Source organism: Stegodyphus dumicola, chromosome 1 (genome assembly GCF_044657685.1).
Source record: "Stegodyphus dumicola isolate Sdum_Otavi_A_Nest chromosome 1, ASM4465768v1".
Classification (NCBI taxonomy): Eukaryota; Metazoa; Arthropoda; class Arachnida; order Araneae; family Eresidae; genus Stegodyphus; species Stegodyphus dumicola.
In genome coordinates, this window is record NC_140768.1 from 138,946,703 (window position 1) to 138,967,586 (window position 20,884).

General features: G+C 37.2%; 2 protein-coding genes across 2 annotated transcripts in view; both read right to left on the reverse strand.

Annotated features, from left to right (window-relative positions):
* LOC118193164 (uncharacterized) overlaps positions 1-16,831 on the reverse strand; it is a 120,924-nt gene extending 104,093 nt beyond the window's left edge. Inside the window, exon 1 of the mRNA XM_085821355.1 lies at positions 16,643-16,831. The gene's annotated coding sequence lies outside the window, so the exon portion shown is untranslated. The remainder of the gene's footprint in view (positions 1-16,642) is intronic.
* The window catches only part of LOC146999272 (uncharacterized), a 45,004-nt gene that overhangs the window by 22,644 nt on the left and 1,476 nt on the right, over positions 1-20,884 (reverse strand). The gene's annotated exons all lie outside the window — the stretch shown is intronic.

Below are 20,884 nucleotides of genomic sequence, written 5' to 3' on the forward strand. Positions count from 1 at the left end.
AGTGAGCAGTTTTGCCGCTGCCCGCTTTCAAGTCGCTGAATTTGTTAAGCAGAAATTCATTAAGTTTCTACATAATATGAGATATATCAAAAACAATTTCGAAACTCAAAATACGGGCTTCCAGACGCAGATTTCGGGGTGGAACTAGGTGTTCAAATTGATACCGCGGAGTTTCCACAGTACGAGGAACATACGCGCATACAAACACTAATACAGGGATGTCAAACTCATAGGTACACTTGGGCCAAACAAACAAGGTTTAACTTCAAGAATTATTATTGTATTATTGTATTATTCGAAATAAACAAGGTTTATTTCGAATAATACAATAATAAACATATATATATATATATATAGAAAAGAACAAGAAAAATTTAATGTTTACGTCCTGATACTTGACATCTCTTCTCTGCTATTATCTTTCCTATTTCGGAAGAAATTTTGTTTGCAGTGATAACTTTCAACGCTGACCCAAGGTGAGCATCATTAATACGGTTTCTAATAGGAGACTTATTACCTTTCATGACTGAAAATAACTACTCGCACCGATAAGTGCTACCAAACATGCAAATAATTTCATATGCGAATTTTCGAGTATTTTCAAACCTGGCTGGTAAATATTTGTAAAATTCAGGCACGCCCACTTCAATAAATTTTGCTTTCAAATTTGAGTTGCATTGAATCTCGATCACCTCCATTTGCGTATGGCTGGGTACTGAGTCAATACTTATTGAGAAAATCGAAGAAAACAGAAAAAAAAAATTGTCTTCCAGGGAACTAAAATCATTAAACCTCGTTTCAAATTCAGTTGTTAAATTTGCAATTTTTTCTGCGTATTTTTGATACGAACAAGTATCATCTAAACTTGATTTATTAATGCTGCACGTCGGGAAGTGCGTCAAATCTTCATTTTTAAGTTGTTTTTCCCAAAGAACTAGTTGACATTTGAATGCTTTAATTATGTCAAACATGTTCGTAATGATATGATCTTTTCCTTGTAACGATAAATTTAAATCGGTTAAGTGTTTGGTTATATCAACCAAGAAAAATAAATCTTGTACCCATATTGGATCGTAAAACAAACTTACGTCTTGATTTTTCGTTTTTAAAAACTGACATATTTCTTCTTTCAACTCCCAGAATTGTTTGATAATCTTGGAGCAAGATAACCAACGTACCTCGGTATAGTAGGACAAACCCGAATATTCACTATCTAACTCCCTTAAGAAAGCACTGAATTGACGCTGATTTAAACCTCGAGGTCTTATAAAATTTATAACTTTTTTTATATATGACAAAACATTCTCCATATTTATTACTTTCGTGCATAGAACTTCTTGGTGTATAATACAATGCATATGATGAATGTTTGAACCGTGAATTTCACTAAGTTTTTTTCTTAGTAATGCTACGAAGCCCTTGTTTTGCTCGGTCATTGATGGAGCGCCATCTGTAGCTACAGAATTTAATTTTGCCAAAGGTAGATTGTATTTCTGCAGAAGTCCAAAAAGACAAGTAAATTTATCTTCTCTTGTGGTAGTACCAGGCATCGGTATTAGTTCCAGTAATTCCTCAAAAATATTAAAATTCTTGTCACAAGAACGAAGAAACACTGCTAATTGAGCTTTGACACTAATATCCGTGCTCTCGTCATAGGCAATGGAGAAACTTTCGAAACTAGATGATTTTGCTTTGATCTGATCACTTAAATTCGCGGCTAAATCAGTAACTCTTTCCGCAACTGTATTTCGAGACAATGAAATTGATTGAAAAGCCTTCACATTTCCAGGACAAACAATTTCTCCTGCTTTCATTAGGCATTCCTTGATGAAATCACCGTCAGTAAAAGGCTTCGAATGTTTAGCTATCAACTCGGAAGATGTAGCTTGCATGTACCGCCGCTTCACTTTCTTGCAATACTAAACATGGACTGATGCTTTTTCACTCCTAACTTGAGCTCTTTCAACTTTTCTTCTCTCATTAATTCTTCGTAATTGTTATATTTCGATTTGTGTTGTTCGTAATGACGTTTAATATTATATAACTTTGGTACATTAATAGTATTATTACATATCAAGCAGATTATTTTATCTTTTATTTCACAGCAAACATTTTCTAATTCCCATTTTACTTGGAATATTCTATGTTCGTCAGCGATTTTTCGTTTAATTTTACTACCACTTGGTTTTGATATAGACATACTGAATACAAAGGGCTGGAATAAACACGGTTAACGTTAAAAAGTTAACAAAAATTTATTCTTTCCACAAGAGATAAATCAAAATGCTGAAATATTTCTTCAAAAATATTCTAACAATATCAAAAAATGTCAAACGTTTATCAAAAATCAATTGAAAACAGAGAAACTAATTCTATCTCACAGCGAAATCGCTACAAATCAATCACAGCATTAAATAAACAAACAGTTCGCTAGAACTACAGCTACTACTGAGATGAGTTGTTTGTTCTCGGCTTTTATAAGCTTTATAATTAATTTCTCGAATATACTGAAAAAATCTATAAATATCTGGATTTTTGTGGATGGCAACAGCAATTACGAGATATTTATTTATTAGGTATTAAAAACTAACTAAATAAATAACTATGAAATCCGTAACAATATGAATTAAGTAATAATTAATAATAAAGCAAAGTGCATGCACATGCATGCACCAATATATCGTACAAAACTATGATTGGAAAACTGAGACCATGAGTTCGGCCACATTCGGCTATCGGGGGATGCGTACAAGTTCTGAGTGCACGTGTCCCTCAAAAGCCGAAGTTGGCTGAACGCAAGCTACTCACACGCCTTTGTAATTAAGTATTGTGTGTGTCAGCTCGCTGTGAGTAATCTAACAACACTGAATAAATTATCGTTAATTACTTAGCAGTAAACATTTCATTTTTTTCTTCGTCGATATGTTATTTTATTATTATATATTATTATTTGCCGATATATTGGCCGGGCCGCAAAAATATTTGTTCTGGGCCGCGAGTTTGACATCCTTGCACTAATACATACAGTAATACATACAGATTTGTCAATTTGTTCATTGAAGATTTTCTTTTTTTTTTTTTTTTTTTTAATTTTATTACATAAAATCATTATTCAATCGGTCCACCAGTGGCCGAGTGGTAACGTCGCTGAGCACTGGTAGTTCGGTCCGAGGTTCGAATCCCGCCTACGGGCTGGCTGGATGGGCGTTTACGTGGTTTTTCCCATGTGTAACGTGTATACGAGCCAGTTTCCCTTCGAAAGTCCTCCACGAAGGCATTCCTCCCTTAATGGTGCCTTCGTGAAAACCATCGACTCTTATCAAAGTACAAGCATATAATATAAGTAAAACGTTTTTTTTTTTTTTTTTTTTCTGAATCAAGTACATCATTTGCTTGAATGTTAATTTAATTTACATAATTATTGTTACGAATTTGGTATTTAAAAAGCTGATATTAGTTCAATTATAAATTAAATGGTTTTATTTCCCGCGCAGTGCAGCGCGTGACGAATATTAAAAGAAAGCTAAGCCGGAAAATTGAAAATACAAGAGCGCGTGCATTTAACATTAAATAAATAAATATGTCTTTTTGATTTCGAGAAAGTACCAGAAAATTCTCGCACGTGATGTTAAAATGTTATAAAAGGAGGGAAACCTCTCAGTTCGTAGTAGTTACTTAGTTTGTTGTTGTTTAGAAAACAGCTCTTGTTGATTGTAGCGAATTCGCGGATTAGCTTTCTTTAGCTGTTTTGAATTAAGTTCTTTTGAACGTTTGAGTAGTTAAAAGATAACTACTGTGATATATTGTGATACTGCACGATTATTTGAGGATATTTAATCATATTTGTTGTTATAATAATAATATTTATTTCATTTTTCATCGGACTTGTGCATTCATTTCGTAACGAACCCGTACGCACGCAACAATTTTTGGTGTCAGGAGTGGGATTTTAATGCCAATAACAAGAGCGATGAAAGAACAATTGAGACAGCTCATTAGTGCTTTTGCTGCATTCCAAGAAAAGATGGAAGCTGGTCAAGCATCATTTAAAGAACAGATGAAAGACTCTGTTAAAGAAGAAATGAAAGTGGGACAAGAAGAAATGAAAGATAAGATGAAATCCGGTCAGGAAAAGGTGGAAGCTAGTCAGAAAAAGATGAAAGCTGGTCAGAAAAAGATGGAAGAATCCGTTAAAAAGGAAATGGAAGGCGTTCACGAAAAGTTGGAAGCTGGTCAAGTAACTTTTAAAGAAAAATAAAAGCTGTTCAGGAAGAGATTACTTCATAAAAGAAAACAAATTTAATTTTATGGAAGGCAGAATAGACGCCGTTGAAAATAAAGTTGGAGAAATTCAAGAAAGAGTTTCTTCTGTGAAGAAAAAAATAGAAGAGAAAGTTTCTGCTGTGGAGCAGCGAATCAGGAAGAGTTTCAGCCGTCCAACATCAAATCGAACATCAAATTGAAGAAAAAATATCTGTCGTCCAAGAACATATCGAACAACAAATTGATGACAGAATTTCTGCAGTCGCCAGAGAAGTGGATACTTTAAAGAAATTCGTAGCGACGGCAGGGAGCAATTCGGATGGTTTTAAATTTTTACCAATGCCTGCTTGTCCCTCTCTGAAACTATCTACATATGATGGGAAGACCTCCTGGCATGTGTATAAGACACAATTTTCTATCGTTGCGGATGTGAATGGATGGGATTCCCAAACTAAAGCCTGTCGTCTCGCCGCTTCTCTGAGAGCAGACGCAGCAGATATCCTGTATAATCTTCCCGAAAACCAGAGATTAGACTTTGAAGCTCTATCCGGCGCATTGGAGCTGCGCTTTGGAGAGAATTGTTTAAAAGACTACAACAGGCTTCAACTTCTACAACAGGCTTCCGTCAGCAGAAGCCCACCGAAACACTTCAAAAGCTCGCCACGGATGTTGAAAGGCTGTCACATCACGCATTTTCGGAGTGCCCGACAGAAACAAGGGAAATCCTGTCCCTGCAATATTTCATCGATGGCATCCGGGACACTGAAATACAGAAGGCACTGCGAATGGCGGATGTTAAAGATCTGAAAAGCGCTTTAGTGTACGCCATGAAATTCGAGGCAGCCCAGCAAGCCACCCGTCGAGACCGCCATCCACTCAGAGCTGCTCAAGTCCAGGAGCCAGGGGATCAAGTCACTGCTCGTCTAGACGATTTAACTAGACAACTGAACGCCTTGAGACGGAATATTGGTGACAAGAAACCGACCATAAAGTGCTGGAACTGCGGTGCTGAAGGACACATACGACGAAACTGCAGAACACCCCAGGGCACGGATGCTAAGACCGCTCCTAACAAACAGCAGAGAAACTAATTAGTGGCCATCTCGCGGGGCGGAGGTTGCCAGATAATGAAAAGCACCAGTTTAAAGCGCTTCAGATTTCTGCAGTGAGAGGCGGCAGTAATGGACTTTTCATAATAGGACATATTAATGGAGTTCCCTGCAATATGACGATAGATACAGGAGCCAACGTTACCATCATCCGAAAAGATTTGCCTCAACAACTGGGAAGCAAACTTATCTGGACGCCGCCCTGCGTTACCTACAGACTGTGTCCGGTGTGAAGATCGACATCGACGGAAAAGTAAATGTTAACATCACGTTTGGAAGTGCCGCTTACCATCACACGGCATATGTAGCAGAGATCACTGATTCTAGCATACTCGGATTGGACTTTCTACGGAAATACAATTTTTCCTTGGACTTTAAAAATAACGAATTGCATTCTACATCTGAGGACATAGCGTTATTTGGAGTTAATGATGAAGAAGTTAAATCTGTCCATAAAATTATAGCACAAGACAATATCACAATACCGGCAAGAACAGAAATTTTACTTCCTGGATCCATAGCCGAAAACAGAAATTTCCTCTACGGCATCATAGAATATCCCAATAACTGTAATAGCCCAAAAGGAGTACTAGTAGCCTCAACACTCGTCGACCTATCCAGAACGGTTATCCCGGTGAGAGTCGCCAATGTAACTGAGAAGGGGAGAATTACTAAGAAAGGTGAAGTGGTTGCAGCATGTACTCCAGTAACCACCGTTGAAAGAAAGAGTAATATCCAAGATTCCGTGTCCTCAGAGAGCATTACATCGGAGTTATTGCAGAATGCGCAATTGAACGATGAAGAGAAGAATGCTGCCGATCGCTTCATCAAAGATCTTCAAGTTGTTTTCTCCTGCTCGTCTTCTGACGTGGGTCGAACTAGTTTGACACAACATAGAATAGATACCGGCGATCATCCCCCGATCAAGCAACATCCAAGACGTCTACCGTTTGCTAAACAGGAAGAGGTGCGAACACTGTTAAAAGATATGGAAGAAGGCGATGTCATTGAGCCTTCAGTAAGTTCATGGGCATCTCCCATCGTCTTAGTCAGAAAGAAAGACGGCTCAACAAGATTTTGCGTTGACTATCGCCGGTTGAATGAGGTTATGAAGAAAGACAGTTACCCTCTTCCTAGAATTGACGACATTCTAGACATTCTTTCTGGAAGCAAGTGGTTCTCAACACTTGATTTAAAAAGTGGGTATGGGCAGGTAGAAATACAGCCTGAAGACCGAGAAAAGACGGCATTTACTACGCGACAAGGGCTTTGGCAATTCAAAGTGATGCCGTTTTGACTGTGTAATGCGCCGGCAACATTCGAACGTCTTATAGAGACAGTTTTGAAAGGCATTTCCTACGAAGCCTGCCTGATATACCTGGACGACATAATCATCGTGGAAAAGGGTTTTGAAGAACATTTAGAAAATCTTAGGAAGGTGCTTCAGAAACTGAAATAAGCCAATCTGAAGCTGAGTCCCCCTAAATGCAAATTGTTCCGAAAGGAAATGACTTACCTGGGACATGCCATCTCTGCAGAATGTGTGCGCACGGATCCTGAAAAGATATCAGCGGTTAAATCCTGGAAACGTCCCGGAAATGTCCATCAGCTGAGAAGCTTCCTAGGGCTTTGCACCTACTATAGGAGAAGGACTTTTCTTCCATCGCAAGACCCCTTCACAAGCTGACAGAGAGCAACCAAAAGTTCTTGTGGACAAAAGAATGCGAGGATGCATTTAACAACTTAAAGGAGGCTTTAACACCTGCTCCAATCCTGATGTATCCTCAGCTCGACCGACCATTTATTCTCGACACCGACGCGAGCAATGAAAGTGTTGGTGATGTATTGTCCCAAGAAATAGACGGCCAAGAACGTGTAGTGGCGTACTGGAGCAAGTGCCTGTCTAAACCGGAGAGGAATTGTTGTGTCACCAGGAAAGAGTTGCTCGCCATAGTCAAAGCTGTAGAATAGTTACATCACTATCTATACGGCAGAAAATTCCTGCTCGGCACCGATCATGCATCATTGACCTGGCTTAAACCCATAATTGATTTAATGGAGTCATCAAACAGAAAACCTACCTGGCAGGACATTTCTATCTGTAGTCCTACAACCAAACAATATTGGGCACTCTGGGATTCACTTCACATTCGAAACGGCGTCTTATACCGGAAATTCGAATCGGATGATGGGAAGACGTTCCGATGGCAGCTGATACTTCCAAGATCCCGCATTCCTGATGTCCTTAAAGAACTACATAACAGCCCTACGGGAGGTCATTTTGGAATAATGAAGACCTTACAGAGAGTTCCTGAGCGCTTTTACTGGAATAATGCAAAGGATGACGTGCAAAAGTGGTGCCGATCCTGCGATGCCTGTGCAGGTCGGAAAGGACCGAAGAGACGCAGCCGAGGCAAGCTGCAACGTTACAACGTAGGGGCGCCTTTTGAACGTATCGCCTTTGACATCTTGGGACCTCTGCCACGAACTGCTGATGGCAACAAATACATACTCGTTGTCATTGATTACTTCACCAAGCGGCCTGAAGCGTACCCTGTTCCTGATTAAGAGGCTGTCACAATAGCTGAGGTGATGGTACAGCACTGGATTTCCAGGTTCGGAGTGCCTCTTCAGTTACATTCCGATCAGGGAAGGAATTTTACGTCTGCAGTTATCAAAGAACTCTGCAAACTACTCGGCATTGACAAAACACAAACGACGCCATTACATCCCCAGTCGGACGGCATGGTAGAGAGGTTCAATCGAACCATCCTTAATAACCTCTAATTAGTGATTTCCAGAAACCAACAGGATTGAGACGAGAAACTACCACTGTTTTTACTGGCTTACCGCAGTGCTGTCCACGAGACTACAGGCTATTCCTCATCACAGATGCTCTTCGGTCGTGACCTTGGTCTGCCTTGTGATCTATTGTTTGGTCGCCCTCCGGATGCTCCTTCATCGTCTGAGGAATATATTCAAGATCTCCAGGCCCGATTTGAAGTGATGCACAACTTTGCACGAGAGCGAGTCAACTTGGCAGCAGAGAAGATGAAGACCCGCTACTACACAAGAGCTACTGAACATCAATTCCACGAAGGAGACAAAGTGTGGTTGTGGAATCCGACTCGACGGAAAGGACTTTGTCCGAAATTACAGTCACATTGGGATGGCCCGTACACAGTCCTAAAAAGGCTGAATGACGTTGTGGTTCGGATTCGTAAGTCTTCGAACTCTAAAGCTTTACTCTAAAGTAAAGTCGTTCATTACGACAGATTAGCTCATTACTATGGCCATATTACGTAGTGTAAATAATTGCAAATAGTATAAGACCATGGTCCTTTTTGTTTTTAAATGTGTATTTAGTATTTGATTTGTATTTAGTATTTGATTTGCATTTAGTATTTGATTTGTATTAAGTATTTGTTTTGTATTTAGTACTTGATAGCTTTTGATTTGTTTAAGTTAGTTATTGTATTTATTGTTCATGTTGTTTGATATTGTGATGTTTATGCCTCAGTTGCATTTATGCCTCAGTTATAAGTTTGACTTCCTGTCCAGGGATTGTACTGCCCGAGACGTGCAGTCCTTGGGAAGGGGGCAGTGTTACGAATTTGGTATTTAAAAAGCTAATGGTAGTTCAATTATAAATTAAATGGTTTTATTTCCCGCGCAGTGCAGCGCGTGACGAATATTAAAAGAAAGCTAAGCCGGAAAATTGAAAATACAAGAGCGCGTGCATTTAACATTAAATAAATAAATGTGTCTTTTTGATTTCGAGAAAGTACCAGAAAATTCTCGCACGTGATTTTAAAATGTTATAAAAGGAGGAAAACCTCTCAGTTCGTAGTAGTTGCTTAGTTTGTTGTTGTTTAGAAAACTGTTCTTGTTGATTGTAGCGAATTCGCGGATTAGCTTTCTTTAGCTGTTTTGAATTAAGTTCTTTTGAACGTTTGAGTAGTTAAAAGATAACTACTGTGATATATTGTGATACTGCACGATTATTTGAGGATATTTAATCATATTTGTTGTTATAATAATAATGTTTATTTCATTTTTCATCGGACTTGTGCATTCATTTCGTAACGAACCCGTACGCACGCAACAATTTCATATTCTCTTGTATTCATTATTTACAAGAACGTTCTCGCACCGTATTCTTGTTTCTAAAAGTGAAAGTAATATTCCACGAAAAGCAAGGGAAGTATTTCATTTACTTTTATTACTACTTCAATAGCAAAGCAATAATAAAAAATCTGATGTGTACACCACATGACTTCCTTGTACGGAATGTTAAATTATACGCATTTTTTCTTGCATTTCATTTAAACTTATTAGATTGAATTAAACCTACTTCGCCGACAGCGCATAAACCACAATAGAATAAATGCATTCTTTAAAATTCACTTTGTTTACCATAGCGACACTCTGGCGCTAGGTTTACTTGACAGTATTATATTTCGTTCATATTATAACTCAGAATGCGCAAAATTTGTATCATTTAAAGAATTATCTAATCGTTGCCACATGTTCTATTCAAATACTATAATAAAGCTAGAACTATGCATAAAAGAAATTAAGCAAACAAAACAAAAAAGAAACAGTTTTTCACAGATGATTGAGTATTTCTCATTCAGTTAATTCAGTTTTCACTTCGCGACAAGGCAAAAATACATAAAAACTCAAAATATAAAATTACGAAGTAAATCTTAAAAGCTTATTTCCTCGAAAAAATTCCAAAAAGGATTAAGCATGATTTAAATTATGAATAAAGGCGTTATCTTTGTTGTTTCGAAGCTAAGTTTCTGTAGATTGGCAACAAATCCGCTACTCAGCTGTTTCAAATGTAAACAAGAGCAATGGCCGCCATCAAATTAGGCTTAGCGGCACTTACACAATTTTAAAATTGTTGATAATTCTAAAAATATTGCATACAGATTTACTAAAGGCATAAAACCCTTAACCGGAAGATAAAAACTACATAATTCAATCATTTTTAAAGCAAAAAATGTACAATTTACAAACATATAAGAGTAAAGAAACTGAGATCACTGAGCCGGGTAACAGAGTGGATATATTTATAAATATATTTATATACGTTGAAAGAAAGAGTAATATCCAAGATTCCGTGTCCTCAGAGAGCATTACATCGGAGTTATTGCAGAATGCGCAATTGAACGATGAAGAGAAGAATGCTGCCGATCGCTTCATCAAAGATCTTCAAGTTGTTTTCTCCTGCTCGTCTTCTGACGTGGGTCGAACTAGTTTGACACAACATAGAATAGATACCGGCGATCATCCCCCGATCAAGCAACATCCAAGACGTCTACCGTTTGCTAAACAGGAAGAGGTGCGAACACTGTTAAAAGATATGGAAGAAGGCGATGTCATTGAGCCTTCAGCGAGTCCATGGGCATCTCCCATCGTTCTCGTCAGAAAGAAAGACGGCTCAACAAGATTTTGCGTTGACTTTCGCCGGTTGAATGAGGTTACGAAGAAAGACAGTTACCCTCTTCCTAGAATTGACGACATTCTAGACACTCTTTCTGGAAGCAAGTGGTTCTCAACACTTGATTTAAAGAGTGGGTATTGGCAGGTAGAAATACAGCCTGAAGACCGAGAAAAGACGGCATTTACTACGGGACAAGGGCTTTGGCAATTCAAGGTGATTCCGTTTGGACTGTGTAATGCGCCGGCAACATTCGAACGTCTTATGGAGACTGTTTTGAAAGATCTTTCCTACGAAGCCTGCCTGATATACCTGGACGACATCATCATCGTCGGAAAGAGTTTTGAAGAACATTTAGAAAATCTTAGGAAGGTGCTTCAGAAACTGAAAGAAGCCAATCTGAAGCTGAGTCCCGCTAAATGCAAATTGTTCCGAAAGGAAGTGACTTACCTGGGACATGTCATCTCTGCAGAAGGTGTGCGCACGGATCCTGAAAAGGTATCAGCGGTTAAATCCTGGAAACGTCCCGGAAATGTCCATCAGCTGAGAAGCTTCCTAGGGCTTTGCACCTACTATAGGAGAAGGACTTTTCTTCCATCGCAAGACCCTTTCACAAGCTGACAGAGAGCAACCAAAAGTTCTTGTGGACAAAAGAATGCGAGGATGCATTTAACAACTTAAAGGAGGCTTTAACATCTGCTCCAATCCTGACGTATCCTCAGCTCGACCGACCATTTATTCTTGACACCGACGTGAGCAATGAAAGTGTCGGTGCTGTTTTGTCCCAAGAAATAGACGGTAAAGAACGTGTAGTGGCCTACTGGAGCAAGTACCTGTCTAAACCGGAGAGGAATTATTGTGTCACCAGGAAAGAGTTGCTCGCCATAGTCAAAGCCATAGAACAATTCCATCACTATCTATATGGCAGAAAATTCCTGCTCCGCACCGATCATGCATCATTGACCTGGCTTTTAAATTTCAAGAATCCTGAGGGTCAAATAGCCAGGTGGATACAGAGACTCCAAGAATATGACATCACTATCCGTCATCGTAAGGGATCATCACACGGAAACGCCGACGCCCTGTCTAGAAGATCTTGCCAAGAAAGCTGCCGATATTGTTCCAGGGTGGAAGCGAAATACGAGCTGCTGACTCCGGTCGCAAGACAAATTACAACATCAACATCGGCTGATCGAGAACCGTGGAGTGATGATGAAGTCAGGAAAGACCAGCTGGAAGACCGCGACATTAAGCCGATAATTGATTTAATGGAGTCATCAACCAGAAAACCTACCTGGCAGGACATTTCTATCTGTAGTCCTACAACCAAACAGTATTGGGCACTCTGGGATTCACTTCACATTCGAAATGGCGTCTTATACCGGAAATTTGAATCGGATGATGGGAAGACGTTCCGATGGCAGCTGATACTTCCAAGATCCCGCATTCCTGATGTCCTTAAAGAACTACATAACAGCCCTACGGGAGGTCACTTTGGAATAATGAAGACCTTACAGAGAGTTCGTGAGCGCTTTTACTGGAATAATGCAAAGGATGACGTGCAAAAGTGGTGCCGATCCTGCGATGCCTGTGCAGGTCGGAAAGGACCGAAGAGACGCAGCCGAGGCAAGCTGCAACGTTACAACGTAGGGGCGCCTTTTGAACGTATCGCCTTTGACATTTTAGGACCTCTGCTACGAACTGCTGATGGCAACAAATACATACTCGTTGTCATTGATTACTTCACCAAGTGGCCTGAAGCGTACCCTGTTCCTGATCAAGAGGCTGTCACAGTAGCTGAGATAATGATACAGCACTGGATTTCCAGGTTCGGAGTGCCTCTTCAGTTACATTCCGATCAGGGAAGGAATTTTACCTCGGCAGTAATCAAAGAACTATGCAAACTACTCGGCATTGACAAAACTCAAACGACGCCATTGCATCCCCAGTCGGACGGCATGGTAGAGAGGTTCAATCGAACCATCCTTAATAACCTCTCATTAGTGGTTTCCAGAAACCAACAGGACTGGGACAAGAAATTACCACTCTTTTTACTGGCTTACCGCAGTGCTGTCCACGACACTACCGGCTATTCTCCATCACAAATGCTCTTCGGTCGTGATCTTCGTCTGCCTTGTGATCTATTGTTTGGCCGCCCTCCGGATGCTCCTTCATCGTCTGAGGAATATATTCAAGATCTCCAGGCCTGGTTTGAAGCGATGCACAACTTTGCACGAGAGCGAGTCAACTTGGCGACGGAGAAGATGAAGACCCGATACGACACAAGAGCTACTGAACATCCATTCCACGAAGGAGACAAGGTGTGGCTGTGGAATCCGACTCGACGGAAAGGACTTTGTCCGAAATTACAGTCACCTTCGGATGGCCCGTACACAGTCCTAAACAGGCTGAATGACGTCGTGGTTCGGATTCGTAAGTCTTCGAACTCTAAACCTAAAGTCGTTCATTACGACAGGTTAGCACATTACTATGGCCATAGTACATAATGTAAATAATTGTAAATAGTATAAGACCATGGTCCTTTTTGTTTATAAATGTGTATTTGATTTGATTTGTATTTAGTATTTGATTTGCATTTAGTATTTGATTTGTATTTAGTATTTGATTTGTATTTAGTATTTGTTTTGTATTTAGTATTTGATAGCATTTGATTTGTTCAAGTTAGTTATTGCATTTATTGTTTATATTGTTTGATATTGTAATGTAATGTTTATGCCTCAGTTGCATTTATGCCACAGTTGTAAATTTAGCTTCCTGTCCAGGGATTGTACTGCCCGGGACGTGCAGTCCTTGGGAAGGGGGCAGTGTTACGAATTTGGTATTTAAAAAGCTAATATTAGTTCAATTATAAATTAATTGGTTTTATTTCTCGCGCAGTGCAGCGCGTGACGAATATTAAAAGAAAGCTAAGCTGGAAAATTGAAAATACAAGAGCGCGTGCATTAAATAAATATCTCTTTTTGATTTCGAGAAAGTACTGGAAAATTCTAGCGCGTGATTTTAAAATCTTATAAAAGGAGGAAAACATCTCAGTTTGTAGTAGTTGCTTAGTTTGTTGTTGTTTAAAAAAAACTACTGTTGTTGATTGTAGCGAATTCGTGGATTAGCGTTCTTTAGCTGTTTTGAATTACGTTCTATTGGACATTTGAGTAGTTAAAAGAAAACTACTGTGAGATATTGTAATACTGCGTGATAATTTGAGAAAATTTAAGCATTTTTGTTGTGATAATAATAAATTTTTGTTCATTTTTTTTCATCGGACTTGTGCATTCATTTCATAACGAACCCGTACGCACGCAACAATATTATAACTCATAATGCACAAAATTTATATCATTTAAAGAATAGAATTATCTAATCGTTGCCACATGTTCTATTCAAATACTATAATAAAGTTAGAACGATGTATAAAAAAAAATTAAGCAAACAAAACAAAAAAAAAAAAAAAAGAAAGAAAGAAATAGTTTTTCACAGACGATAGAGTATTTCTCATTGAATTAATTCAGTTCTCACTTCGCGAGAAGGCAAAAATACATAAAAACTCAAAATATCTATATTAAAAATTAAGAAGTAAATCTCAGAAAAAATTCCAGAAAGAATTAAGCATGATTTAATTGGCAATAATAAATGAATGCGTTATCTTTGTTGTTGCGAAGCTAAGTTTCTCTAGATTGGCAACAAATCCACTAGTCTCCTTTTCAAATGTAAACATCAATGGCCGCCATTAAAAACAGGCTTAGCAGCAATTAAACAACTTTAAAATTGGTGATAATTCTAAAAATATTGCACACAGATTTACTAAAGGCATAAAATCCTTAACCGGAAGACAAAAACAACATAATTCAATCATTTTTAAAGCAAAAAATGTGCAATTTACAAACATATAAGAGTAAAGAAACTGAGATCACTGAGCCAGGTAATAGAGTGGATATATATATAAATATATTTATATACGTTTGACGCGGCCGATTGAAACCAAAATACGAGGTGCACATCTACATGTTATAGTAGTCTTATATACAAAATTTCAACGTTTTGAGGCTACTCGTTTTTGAGTTATGCGAGATATGTACGTACGTACGTTCGTACGCACGTACGCACATACGTTCGTGCAGACGCCAAGAAAAATTCTCTTCAGAGTTGATTTTAAAGCAGTTTTTTTTTTTTTTTTTTTGGGGGGGGGGAGGAAAAGAGTCTTTTATTCTGTCCTTACGTACAGATATCACGAAAAACATCGTTAAATTGCATTCGAAAGCGGTCAAATTAGATATTTTCGTTGAAATATGCTGCTTGAAGCTTTTTCCGATTACAATACTTCCTTTTTACTTCGTATAAGGAAGTAAAAATATTACATTTTAATATTATATTAGAATATGGAAATGAAAAAACGTCTATTTTTATCTTTCATTGGGAATGCAATTCCTTGCCGTTAAACAAAGCATATTTTTAATGTCAATATAGACCAAAAAATTTAGATTTCTTAGTTTTTAAAACATTTTAGCATTTATTTTGCATGAAACTTTTTACCACAATATGGCTGCAATAATTTTCATTCTGCTTTCTTAAATTCATTTATATGGGTATCTACGTAGAATTCTGAATATTTTTAGATGCTGGACGAACCCCAAATTTCCTTGAATACGAATTTTATATTTTCTCGAAATTTTTGAATCTTAAACTTCATAAAAGAATAATAAGGTGTAGGAAAAAAAAACCTTTCTGCTAATATTTAAAAGTTATTAATTAAAGTAATACTTGAAATCCACGTTTAAAAGAAAGTAAATTTAAGAATATGATATTTTGAGTTAGGCCTGTATATACTAAAGCAAAACAAATGTTCAGTAAATGAAGTACGTAAGTAAAGCTTTTAAATATTCAGTTTTAGTTTCAGCATATAAACAGAAAACTAGTTACAGAAACAGTTCTTATTTTTTTACATACACTTAGACTATTTCAAATCAAAGCAACGGTAAAACAGAGAGGTTTATTTTCAGAAGTAACCCAGATGGAATTGCACATGGAATGCTTGATTATTTCCAGAAAATTAAAGAGCATTTTAAATCAAAGCAACGGTAATGTGGAGAGGTTTATTTACAGAATTAACACAAATGAAATCTACACATGGAATGCCAGAGAATTAACACAGATGAAACCTACATATGGAATGGTAGATTATGTTCAGAAAATTAAGACTGCATCAGTTAGGGTCACTACAAGATGACATTCATCGAATATGTGCAAGTCCATGGAAATTATAACAGCCATGATTTTCATTTAAAATACTTTTATTGGATTTAGTTTAGAATTTAAGTGTTGGGGGAATTTTCTTGAAAGTTTGGAGAATATACCGCTTAAGATACAGATTTACTGTGTTTTAAAAATTAATTAGTAATTTGGAGACTTCTTATAACATGGGGCTTCTCCCAGTTATGACATGTACAGCCGTATAACTTAATTCCATATGGGCTTTATTTCATCAAACATTCCAAATTTTGGATTTAAAACGATTAACGCTTCTTAACAGGAAAAAGAGCGAAGGCTTAAAACTGAGTCTAGAAATCTCTTTAAGAGTAGTAAAATTCTAAGTTTCGAATGTCTCGTAAAAATTCCCCAACTTAGGAATACGTAAAATCTTTGCTTAATGTTTAGTTTTGGGTTATCAAAGTTCTTAAAGCATTTACTAAATATAAGCAAACAATCCTTTTGTTGGTAGGCGTATGCGCATATATGTGCAAAAAATTAGATAACCACAAAGACACACATTTAAACAAGACGCCATATGGAAATAAAATTCACTTACCTCACAGTTTAAGTTCTAATTGAAGAGACAGCAAGTGCAGCTACTAATCTGAAGTCGCATTTCAAGGCTCATAAAATAAACAGCAGGGTTACCACTGAGTCATCGTCTAATTATGCCTCTGAATGCATCACTTTCACTTTCACTTGTATCCACTCGCACACGAAACGGATCAATATCTCGTTTCCTTATCGAACTTCTGAATGGCGTTATCCAATTGCTTTAATATTCAAACATCAGTATGTCTTTTTTTTTTTTTTGTTGTTGTTGTTGTTTCTCACTTACATATCTATACCTATTCACCTTAAGACAGCATTTTGATCGGTCTCCAACCCTCCTCTCCTACCACCAACCTCTCGAGAGGAGTTTCGGCTCGCCATATATTTGGATTGCCTCCATGGCGCAAAGACACTATACATTTGCAAACACACTTGCAATGGGCTCCCCTAAACACTATACCGTCTGGGCGGCTTGGACAGAACTACCAGTGCTCAGTGACTTTGCCGCTCGGCCACTTCTGCGCGATATGTGATTGCTATTAAATTTTTAGTGTTCTTAAAGAATGTTAAAGCTTCTTCCAGACTTTCTTAGGAAGATTTACAATTACATTAAAATAAAAATATTCTTCAAGGAGGAAAAAAAGTTCTTTTTAATAACTTGCACAATATATGCAATCAACCAAAAATAAATAAATATCGACTTTAATCATCTTAAATATAAAATGAAAGATCTCGAATTAAAAGTTAAATTCCAGGACTTTTCGGACATTAACTTTTTAAGAGCTATTTGATTTTTGATAAGCTTCGAGTAAAGGAAATAATTTGACATTTAAATGTTTTAACATGTAATTTTAGTAACTTAAAAATGCATTATTTTATGCACTTTACTAAGACTACAAAACAACTCTGTTTGTTTTACCGTTTTTATACCTTATGACGTTCAAGAATCTTATTATCGTGCATATTTCATCAAAATTTACACCTATTAAATACTTCACGGGAAATATATGAGTCTCATAATAATTATCCGTTCTTTTGACGATGATCAAGTCATGTAATTTACAACTACAGAAAATAATTAATGAGATTTTCGACATGTTGGTTTTCGTTTACTGGAGTTAATACAAGAAGGAATGAACTGTCATATAAATTTAAGCAATAAGTGATTTGATCATTTGGTAGGATTGTATGTTAATTAGCCAGTTATTATGATCTGAATGTTTACTTCTTCTTTCAGTAGTCCTCACCATAATGCAAATTAGTTGCTGTGTATTTAAGACGAGGGTTTAAGTGTTTTAAAGTGACAACTTGTGGCAACCTCTCTTTGCAGATATGTACAACCGGCACATCCCCCAAAGTTATTACGGCTTCAGCACCTTGGTAGCCGGAAGTTTAAAATACGTATCGTTAGTTACCTTGAACTAGCTTGTGCAATGCATTTTGTGTGTAAATTACCTACATTACCTATACCAAAATTACGTTACCTACTCTACGTTACCTACACTGAAATTAACTTCATCTTAGATTGTTTTAAGTACCCGTAAGTATCGAAGTTTCATCTATAGCATTGGTTCTCAACGGGGGGCGTTACCGCCCCCCCAAGGGCAGTGGAAGGATGCTGATGGGCGATGAACTTGTTTTGGGTGGCAAGAGGCGGCGAGCATGTTTTGGGCGGTAGGGGGCGATCAGCATGTTTTGCATTCGAACTTAATTTTAAAATTCCCAAAAAAATTTATTAAATCAATTATTCGATTTACACCATTTGTGCCAGCAATAAAACGAACTTATGTGACGGCTGACGGCTCCTGTCATGCAATTCTAAGAATGGTGAGACAAATGTGCAAAAACTTCATCCTGACAAACAAAATAAAGATTTGTCGTTTTCTCCGAACATCAGAGCCAAGTTTCATAATTCACTGTCTGTCTCAGGTTTACTAGTAACCTCATCAAAAAAATGCGACTATGGTTTGATAGCCTCTTATAATATATACAAATTAATTTCTAAATCGGGAAAGCTCATACCATGGGCGAAGAGTTGCTACAAAAAAAGAGAAATCGACTTTAAATCGTCGAAAGAGGAGACTTGCGCCTTCATCTCTCTAAAAATATTAAACCGAAAGTTCAGAAACTGTCTCTGAACCATTAAACACAGAATTACACTGATCATACATGATTGTTTCATTGATATTACTCTTATAGCGTATTTTTTTCTCTTCTTTTTTAATTATTTAATTAAGAATAAAGAATTTTTAAATATAAAACATCACTTAAGCAATTTTTTTCTGGCATTATTCATTTCAGTTTTAAGAAAAAGAATGTAATTCCTAACCTTGCGGGCAACACTGTCAAGTTAAATAAAAAAATTTGGTGTGCAAGTCTACTGAAAAAAAAATTACTTAGAATTTTAGTTTTTTATAATTCGAGAACCTCCTTTCCCATACTTAAATTACAGAATTTTCACAAAGGAGGGGGGGCGTTGAAACATTTTTCGCTCTTTAGGGTATAAAGTATTTCTCCCGCCTTCTTAGCATGCCTTCGTAGTGCAGCGGTCAGCATGCTGGGCGCGTATTCCAGGGGTCCGTGGTTCGATTCCCGGCGAAGGCTTTGCTCATTTTTCATCTTTCCTGTTTCCAAAAAATACCTAATGTCTCTACAAGAGAGGGGGGAGCTTCGAAAAGGTTCAGAATCATTCATCTCTAGCATAAGCAGTACCTTCCTGCTGTTCATTTAATGGGCTAAATAGGTTACATTAACCTTCTTAGCATGTCGCCATTTGCTTCTGACTAAAGAGATTTTTAATAGGTCTGCAGAACTATGAAATCAGTTCCTACACATAGCACAACCCTACTGTTTGACTAGTGATTCATTATTGCATAACATGTAGAATATTAATTATTTACTACAGAGTTGTGAAACTTTGTCGACAAGAGATCTTTGGGTTCCTAGGATAGGAGGAGAGGTCCTACCATTCTTCGGAAAATAAACGTTAAATATTTTGATATGGATATCGCAGGACTTCCTTGTACAGTCTATTAAATGATAAGTATTTTTTTCTGCAGTTCATTTAAATTTATTTTCAGGAATTATTCTAACTTGAATAACCGATCCCTCAAGGGAAGTCGAAAAGGAGATCAAAATTTGCGAATTGTGAAATTAAATAGCTCGCTGAATTTTTTCCGTACAAAAGTCAATTCTTCTAAATTGTTTTTGTCATAACGAGCGTAAAACTTTCCAAAATTTAAATATAGGTACCGGGAGATCGTCTTCAAAGTTTGATTTCGTTATTAGTCAAAAATTACCTTTTTTTAAATTTTACATTAGCAAAACATGAATATTTTTGTCATTTAAACACTTCTGTAATTGGAAATGTAAGACTACGATCAACGACTGCTAAAGTAAAGACGGTGTAAAGATTTTTAAGGTGGGTAAAGCGGTAATTTACTTATATATATATATATATATATATGATATTTTTGCAGTTGGGCACATGAGTGACGAAGCTTGGCATCAGAGTCCGGGTGTTGTTTGGCTGAGTGTAATACAGCAGAATGATGACACAGAAGGATTTTGCTTTTAATTGCACATCTGTATTCAATTCAAATAGACGAAAATTTGTTTTTAAGATGAAATTCTCCTAATTACATACCAAATAGTGTTTTAAACTAAATACAATGAAATCTAGGCTTTTGACGTCATAACTATTCTAATAAAGGGAAGAAAGGTGAGAAGCGCAGCAGCATAGATTTTAACACAGAGAGAGAGAGGAGCTTCTGGCGCCAAATGGCACGAATTCTCTATTTATAGAAACGGTTACGTAAATAGGCTGAAATGTTCTCGAAAGTACGGTCTAGGGTAAAGATCCTAAAAATTGCGGAAAGTTAATTAAAGATTGCTAGTTCACATATAGCAAAGCTGTTCTATTTTTTATATTTTACATATATATAATACGTTTGATACTCTTAACTTAATAAAAAATGGAGGTGCACAACTAGATGTTATAGCAGTTCCATACATGAAATTTAAAATTTTTATGGCTAATCAATTTTGAATTATGTGAGATAATTACGTACATATGTACTTACTTACTTACTTACATAGGACACAAAATACGTACGCACAGACTACACAAAAAATTCCATTTGACAAACCGTTTTGGAAAACCCAAGTGCTTTATTCTGAGCATACGCACAGATGTCACACACACACACACACAAAAAAGACTTCCAAATGTTTCCAAGCTGTCAAA